The sequence below is a fragment of the Galeopterus variegatus genome, unplaced genomic scaffold (assembly GCF_000696425.1).
Source record: "Galeopterus variegatus unplaced genomic scaffold, G_variegatus-3.0.2 Scaffold10699, whole genome shotgun sequence".
NCBI classification, from domain to species: Eukaryota; Metazoa; Chordata; class Mammalia; order Dermoptera; family Cynocephalidae; genus Galeopterus; species Galeopterus variegatus.
Window position 1 is genome coordinate 65781 of NW_007736810.1, and position 8894 is coordinate 74674.

The 8894-nt window shown below is 39.5% G+C and overlaps 1 long non-coding RNA gene across 1 annotated transcript in view; it reads right to left on the reverse strand.

Moving 5' to 3' along the window:
• The window catches only part of LOC103610172, a 10535-nt gene extending 1934 nt beyond the window's left edge, over window positions 1–8601 (reverse strand). The window contains exons 1-2 of the long non-coding RNA XR_552190.1: window positions 8409–8601; window positions 4314–4401 (exon numbers count right to left, since the gene is read on the reverse strand). This is a non-coding gene — a long non-coding RNA (uncharacterized LOC103610172). The remainder of the gene's footprint in view (window positions 1–4313; window positions 4402–8408) is intronic.
• Window positions 8602–8894: the final 293 nt, after the last annotated feature.

Genomic DNA, 8894 nt, shown 5'->3' on the forward strand with positions numbered 1-8894 from the left:
GGAAAATATTTTTGTGCTGCAGATGTTTTTTCCTTTAAGATTCATTCTAAAAGGTATAGAAATTTGGTTCAGACTGTGGGATTTCTTAAAATTTAGAACTTTAAACTCTCAGAAAGGGAAGTTCTATACTAAATGTCAAAAAATAATCTGTTCATATTAATCCTTATAGTTATTTTCATAAATGGGTTTCCGTTTTCATTTACAATTGCTTTCCTCAAAATAATTTCCTCGGTGAACATATTCATTATAATCAAAGAATACCAGTGTAGGCAAACAGATCACAGCAGTGAAACATCTAGAAACCCTTTTAGTTCATTCTTCATCCCTCTGCTCTTTATGAAGAGGATAGAAGACAGGCATGGGACTGGAGTGATGTTCCTTACATAATCAAATGGCCCCTAAAGAGTGAAGCATTTTCTTTAAAACCTCATTAGAACATGACAATAATTGACCAGTCTAGAGAAAGCACATTGAGCTTCTTGAAGGAGTAGTATAACATTAGGACTATTAAGGTGAACCCCAGGTAGAAAAAGATGGGAAACTAAAGGAGAAAATCATGGAATGCATGCAAGAGACCTGAGATAATTCCTTTGACCCCGATATCACAGAGGCTCTACCCTCAAGCAACTTTGAAATTCCATTAGACCATGAGTTTGTTCAGGGCAGGAACTGATGCTTTATTATCTCGGTATGTTGAATGCATGCTTGGCACTTGGTACGTGCCCTGACTTGTGATAAGTGTTCCTTCAATGTTTGTTGAGTAAATGGAAAACATGAAGGTAGTCACAGGCCACAGAGCATCAAACAGGAAGAAACAGACTTGGTGCAAGCAAAAGTTTTGTTAGGGGCAAAGCAGATGATATGAAATCTCTATCCCTAAGAATCTTCTGAAAATAGAACCAGCGTCGAAAATATCAACAATCACTTCACCATTTCATCAGAAATGAAAACAGGACCATCCAGCATTGTGGATTATTTTGGATAGTTTAGATAGATTGTCTTGAAGGCAAGGGATCAGAGTTTACAGAAGTGAGTTTGAATCGGGCTCTAGTATGGATCAGCTATGTTACCTTAAAAGAATTCCTTAGCTCCCCAAGACTCAGTTACCTAATTCTTAAGATGGGAGTAAAAATAGAAGTATAATATTTTAATTCACTCTTTTAAGGAGTATTTTCTGTGCACATATTTAGAGAGCATCTCACTATGTAAACTCCACAAGAACAGTGACTTTGTTTTGATTACCACATATCCTCAATGCCCAGAACAGTGTCTGTCACATGGAGAATCCTCAAAAAATATTGTTGAGTAATGTTACACCGTGTAGTGAGAAAAAGAGGCTGCCTGGGTTTGAAATCCAGCTCCTCCACTTCTGAGCTGCATGACCTGAGGGCAAGTAACTCCACCTCTGAAATGGGATAAAATCTACTTCATTGGGTTGTGTGAGGATTAAGACACCATATAGGAACTACTCTGAACAGTGTCTGACAGTAAGTGCTCAGCAAATGCTAGTTACCTTTAAAATAATAATAATAATTGTTGTTATTATTATTATTATTAATCAGCTACTGGACTCGGCACTGGGTATTTAAAAATGGACAAGATATGACCCCTATCATTAATGAGTTTTCTTACTGGAGGATCCAACTGGTAAGCAAAACTGGCGATTATAATCCAGACGTAGGGCCGGCCCGGTGGCGCACTGCTACAGTGCGCCACTTGGGAGCGCGGCGGTGCTCCCACCGGGGGTTCAGATCCCACATACAGACCGGTTCCCACTCACTGGCTGAGCGAGGTGCGGGTGCAACACCGAGGGTTGTGATCCCGTTGCCAGTCCCGGTCCAGTCCGGGCGCAACACTGAGCGTTGCGATCCGTTGCCGGACACGAAAAAAGACAAAAAAATAAAAAATAAAAAATAAAATAATCCAGACGTAACGTTGCTGCAACAGATGACTGTGTAAATAAAAGCAGGTGCTTTGCAACACAATTGGTGGCATCAGTGCATGCTCCCTAAGGAAACTGGCATATGTGGCCTAAAGTCAGCTTCTGGAACTAATCCTCACTCCCTAATGGAAAAGAAACCTGTACATGGTCATCAGAAATCATTGTCTGCTGTAATTTCTAGGCGAATCACAGGACGTATGTACCAGTATGGTTTGTTTCTTCTTCCTTGGGGGATACCTCCTGTGATTCTTACTGTATGACATCAGGCAGGGGGGTAGAAGACCTGCTTAGAAACATGCCTTCATTTCCTCTAGAGACCAAGCCCTAACAGTGACTTTCGAACTGTGTTCCAATGAGTCCTAGGTTCTACAGACATCCTTGGGCACAACTCACTCTAAGTATCAGGGAAACCAGACTAAAAAAGGATCTCCAGAACTCCCACCTTGCATTAACCAGAAATGTGGTTTATGTATGATTTATTTAGAAAAGACCACTCCTCTATGAAAGTTAACAATAATTTGTAAAAGTTTAAAATCTACTGCCTTAGAGATTCGCCTAAGAAGCACTTTTTAGGGAGACCATGATTCCCTGCTCACAGGAAAAGCAAACGCCTGGTGAGAGGAGATTTTGAGTGACATCTAAACAAATTTTCTCCCTGGCATATTTCCCAGCCCACCATAGAAATCAAGCAAGATATTTCTTTTTAATGTAATATTGCAGGGAGCATGGTCCAGTGAATGAAACATCAAATTTAGTGAACATTGAAATATTATAAACCTTGAAGTATTGATTTATGATTTTTTACTTGGTTTCAAAGTGGGTCACATATTCCAAAGAGTAAACATAAGTTCACATAAGCAAATTGTAGTTATAATTTTATCTATATTAAGAAAAAAAAGAAACATGAATCGATCCATTGAGTCTTCTTCATTTGTATTTCTTTTTAATGTAATATTGCAGGGAGCATGGTCCAGCGAATGAAACATCAAATTTAGTGAACATTGAAATATTATAAACCTTGAAGTATTGATTTATGATTTTTTACTTGGTTTCAAAGTGGGTCACATATTCCAAAGAGTAAACATAAGTTCACATAAGCAAATTGTAGTTATAATTTTATCTATATTAAGAAAAAAAAGAAACATGAATCGATCCATTGAGTCTTCTTCATTTGTAATCATTTTCACACGTCCAGACTCTTATTTTTATATCTTTAAAAGTTTGAAGAATCATGGTGAAGAATAATACCAGGAGTTTTTACCTTCATTTCTCTACAACAAGCCAAGTATGTACAAAACCTGAAATACCCCAAAACCTGTCAAATTTAAATGGTTATATCATAAACATAGAAATACATCCTGAAATAGGACTAATAAAAGCCATTTAAGTAAAATACTTCCATTACATTATAATTTTATTTACTAATACTTCACATTATTACCCTTCAGAGTACTCTAATACTTTAAGTATGTTCAAGGAAAAAGAAATAACACATGTTGAATGTGTATTACATACTGGGCATTTTACGTATAGCTGACCCCTTAGTGAGCAGTCACTTGTTGAACTGATGGATGAATCCTCACCATAGCCCACCTCTTTATACAGTTAAAAAAAAAAAAAAACAGGTTCAGGGAGGTTTCCCAACTTTCCAAATCAAACAAGGGCTGGGATTAAAGCCCAGTTTGTCTGCTGAGGTGCCTGTATTCTATTCATTACATCAGAGTAAGTGGCACAATAATTACTTACCTGTTTGGAGTTAAATTTTGTCCCTCTCCACCCCTCCCCCCCAAAAATTCATATGTTGAAGCCCTAATCCCCAGTCCTTCAGAATAAGAACTTATTTGGAGATAAGGTCTTTACAGAGGTAGTCGAGCTAATGTGAGGTCATTAGGATGGGCCCTACTGCAATATGACTCATGTCCTTACAAAAAAGAAGAGGAATTTGGACGCAGACACACTCACAGGGAGACTGCCATGCAGAGATGAAGGCAGCGATTGAAGAGATGTTTCTACAAGCCAAGAAAGGTCAACAATTACCAGCAAATCACTGGAAGCTAGGCAAGAGGCATGGAACAGATTTTCTCCCCAGTCCTGCCAACATATCTTCATCTGGGACTTCTAGCCTCCAGAACCCTGAGACAATGAATTTCTGTTGTTTAAGCCACTCAGCTTGTGGTACGTGGTTATGGAAGCCCTAGCAAACTAATATGCATCACTTTCAAATAATTGGGTTTTGAGATCATGGATTTTTTTCAATTCCTGAAGTTTTTGAAATGGAAAGCTTAGTGTGTGGTCACTTTTTAGAATGTGCCCCTGTCTTTTTTTTTTTTTTTTTCTTTCTGGAACTTGCTGTTGTGTTATATAAACTCACAATTGCATATCTTTTGAGGTATAGCCAAGCACTTCACCACCTGCACTTCACACAGATTCCATCCAATAATCACACTTTGGAAGAGACCCTGTGAAAACATAAAGTTGAAATTGCCCTGGGTTTTAAACAAGTACAAACTAAACAAGAAAAGAAAAATTTCTCCCAAATAACAAAGTGTTCTCTTTTTAAGGAAATCTAATTAGATAGTTTTTTTGAAAGACAGGCAATTGGAAAGTGGGTGTTGGGGTCAAGGAGGTGCACTGTGTTCAAGCGTCCCATTGTAAATCAGTATGAAGCTGGTTTAAGTATTGAGGTTTCTGATTCCTTGTTAGAGTTTTAAGTAGATTGGATTATTCAGTAACAGTAATTTCCATTTAGTAAAAGTAGGTTCTGTACAGAGCCCTCAAATGATGACATCCCCAGCCTTGATCATATGTTCTCTCTCATTGTGTACCTAAATGGGTCTGTGTGTGCTCAATTCATTGCCTGGTTATGGAAGTCATTGATGGTTGATTCTACTGGGGAACAAGCATTAACACATTAAATATATCTGCAATAGGATCACACAATCCTATTTTTTAATTTTATACACAATCTTCCTTCATAAAGATTCAAATACACAAAAATAAATTCTAAGTGAACAGAAAAGTAAATGTAAAAACAAAAACATTTTTTGAAACTAGGGGAAAAAAAAAAACAGAGCCAAGTATTTTTCTGATGTAGAAAACAGAAAAAGATTTTCTCAGCCAAAAAAAAAAATCAACTAAATTACAAAGGAAAAGATTAATAAATTGAAAAATATAAAACTTCTGCACCTCAAATAAAAATTAAAAAGCAAACCAACAAATTATGGGCAAGTATTTTCAAAGTATGTCAGTGAGCATCAGTCTTGTTATCTAAAGAGTTCTTATAAGTCAATAAGAAAAATGGAAATGGCCCGTAACATATGAAAAATATGCAGGCAATTAAGAAAATAAAAATTAAAATGGTAGCCACTACCTTTCTCTATTTACTTGACCAAGACTCAGGGTTGATACAGTGTGTTGAAGTAGGCCCTTTCACATAATACTGTGGGGCGTGGAAAATCAGTACTATCTCCCTGGAAATAAAGATGCATACTTGTCTAAAGAGCTAAGATGTGCTTACTCATTAATCCACAAGTACATTAAAGGAACTAATCAGAAGTGGTACAAATATTGATGTATGAAGATATTCACCATAGGATTTCTTGTAATACAGAAAAAAATAAAAATGATCTAACATTAGGGAGATGATTAAATAAATTATGGTACATCTATTAAAGTATCCTCTGCTTCTGTCCATTTTTCTTCCTGCTAGCAGCTATCTTCCTCATGCCCCACTCGGGGTTTTTTAATCAACTTCTCGGTTTCTGTCCCCATGACCTGATTGCCTGATTCTCTCCCTACTTCCAAATGTAAACTCCTAAGGGAGAGAATCTCACTCATCGAGCCAGTTTACCTTTAGTGACGGGGCTGGGGGGCAATGGGGAGGAGCAGTGGTGGCATCACCTAACCCAGAATGCAAGCTACCCAGGCTGGAAACAGTCCTTTATGTGGGACCTGTAGACGTGGTAGGTACCATCTTGGCCCGCCCAGCATAGTTCCACTGGCTGTGTACACCCATATCAACGTAATATCACATTGAATTCAAACAGCGTCTCTGCTTGTTTTTTTAAATCCATTTTACTCAGAAGGGCAGGGATGATGATTTTTTTTTTTTTATTTTGTCATCCCAGCAACTGTATGGTACCTAGCATTCAGTCAGCACTTGGTGAATGATTGAGTTGTTACCAGAATCGAAGGAAATAATAAAGGTCAAGCACCTAGTGCGATGCCGGGCATGGGGTGGCTGCTCAACAAATGTTCCTTCTTTGCCTTCCTCCCTTCTCAATCCCCCAAATCCCATTTGTCCTTTGTTCATTCAGGATTCGCTTCACTAAGTGGGCCCCAGACAGGGTCTACTCATTAACCCTGCAGCTGTGGGGCATTTGTGTTATCATCAGATTCCTTAACTGGGGTAAATAACCCTAAGAGTTCAATTTATACAGAATAAAAAACAAAAGTCTTTTAAAGTTGTGATCTTATCTTTTGTATTAATTTGACTGTTTGTTTTTCCTGTCTTCATGCAAATGGAGATTGAGCAGACATAGAAAGAAGGGCTAAATCACGGAGTACCAGGCAGTAATAGCCTCTCCATTGTCCTTTAACCGGGACTTTATGTTGGGTTTGCAAGGGATGCTGATGTCTCTGGAGCATAGCATGGGAGGGGAGCACCCTGACATTTCCTGAGGATAGTATAGGGTGGGGATTGAGCCCCTGAGACCCAGACTGCTTGGGTCCTGAGACCCACTCTTGCCACTTGCTAGCTGTGTGGCATTGAGAAAGTTACTTAACTTTTCTCTACATCAGTTTCTCCATCTGTAAAATGGTAATAATAACTGTTGAATGCTGAGGTTGTTGTCAGGTTAAGTAAACCAGCATTTGCTGATACGTGGTATATAATAAAGACATTAATTTTGATATCATTATTGAGAAACTGAAATGTACCAGGCATTGTCATAAACATGCTCTCTTAATTTTTGTAACAACACCGAGAAAAGAATGGTATGTCTCACCAGGCAATGAAAAAACTAAACCAAGGGTGAGAGAGGTTAAGGGCATCTCTGCTACCCTGGCCAAGGGAGTTTCACCAGTGCCACCTTCAACCGCTATGCAGTGCTAAGGCTTTGCTGGCTGTTGATGGCCTTTGCTGTCAATATTTTGTTAAATATTTTAAAGATCACCCCCATGGCTCTTGTCAATTTTTCATGCCTAATGTCATGCTGTAATTTTATTCCGAGAAGAAAGCACTGCTCCTGACCTGTTTGGTAAGTGTCCAAACATGTCCAACCCCTTTCGAAAAATTTCTATATGAATAGCATTCATTTACTCTGCAGCAATTTGAAATCATTTCTTCCTGCGTGGAGACCGCTGCCTCCTGCCACCTGTTTTTATCCCCTCTCCTTAAATGTGGCTGTCAGAATGGAGATCAGCTCTTCACGGATGTAGAAGAGTGCTCAGCAGTAAGCTGATTTAATTGTGATGCTCTTTTGAATCAGCCCACTGAGGTATTTGTATATTCCACCGTGACATCATCGTGACTTGTCTTAGCTGATTGTCTGCTCTAAAACTTGGACGGCTCCCTGTGGCTCAGTGGCTCAGCAGTGAATCATTCTTGTTTTTTTCTACTGTTATGACTATAACTTTTATTACTTCCTGAATAATGGAAGACTCATACACAGGGCTTTCCTGAGGGGAAATCAGAACACTTAGCAAACACATGTCAATAATTGTCCAGCCATGACATACGCAGGATATGTGATGGCAGAGGGGGTGATGTGGAGGAAGGCAGGAAAGTGAGATCTAGAGATGGGGAGAGGGCTCCAGAGATGCCCTCACCCTCAGCACAGCATTGCTCAGTGCGTGTGAGACAGACTGACGCTGTGGTGGCCGAGAGCCAGATGAGGCGGTAGGAGAGCTGGATTTTAGTCTTGGTGGTGCCAGTTCACCGCTGTGTGTTTCTGGCAAGTAATGCAACTTCACTAGGCTTTCATTTCTTCATTGGAAAAATTAATTCACTGATTTATTCACCCATACATTTTTGTTAAGAGTATTTTTTTGAGTACTGTATTAGTTTGCTAGGCTACCCGCAACTTCACTAGGCTTTCATTTCTTCATTGGAAAAATTAATTCACTGATTTACTCACCCATACATTTTTGTTAAGAGTATTTTTTTGAGTACTGTATTAGTTTGCTAGGCTACCCAAAAAATATATCACAGACTGGGTGGCCTAAGCAACAGAAATGTATTGTCTCACCATTCTGGAAGCTAAAAGTCTGAAATCGAAGTGTCAGCAGGACTGCAGAACCCCCCTGGTGTCCCCTGCAGGAATAAGGGGGGTGCCACGGGCCTCAGCCACGCCCCCTTCCTCCTCCTCCCACCCTGTTTCCTTCCCCCTTTCCCCTCCCCCCAACTGCTCCACGACATCTTAAAATGTAAAAAATAATAATAATATTAATAAACAAACAAACAAACCAAGTATCAGCAGGGTTGGTTCCTCCTGAGGGCTGCGAGGGAAGGATCAGCTCCAGGCCTCTCTCCCTGGCTTGTAGATGGTCATCTTCATCCTGTGTCTCTTCACGTCCTTTTCCCTCTATGCATGTCTCTTTCTCTTCACATGGCATTCTCTTTGCTAAGGCTCTAGTCAGATGAGGGTCCCACCCTACTCCAGTATGACCTCATTTCAACTTACCTAATCACATCTGCCTGTGACTCTGTTTTCAAATAGATCACAGGAATGTCAACATGTGAATTGGGGGTGGGTGCATCATTCAACCCGTAACCAACCCGTAACCAGTACCTACTCTGTTTTGTACCCTATTCTATTCCATCGCTGAGGATATAGTGGTAAACAAAGGAGACACATATGCCTGCCCTCATTGAGCTTACGTTCTAGTAGGGAGAGACAGATAAACAAAATATGTAGGTGAAATGTACGGCATGTTAGGGGGTGAGAAAGTA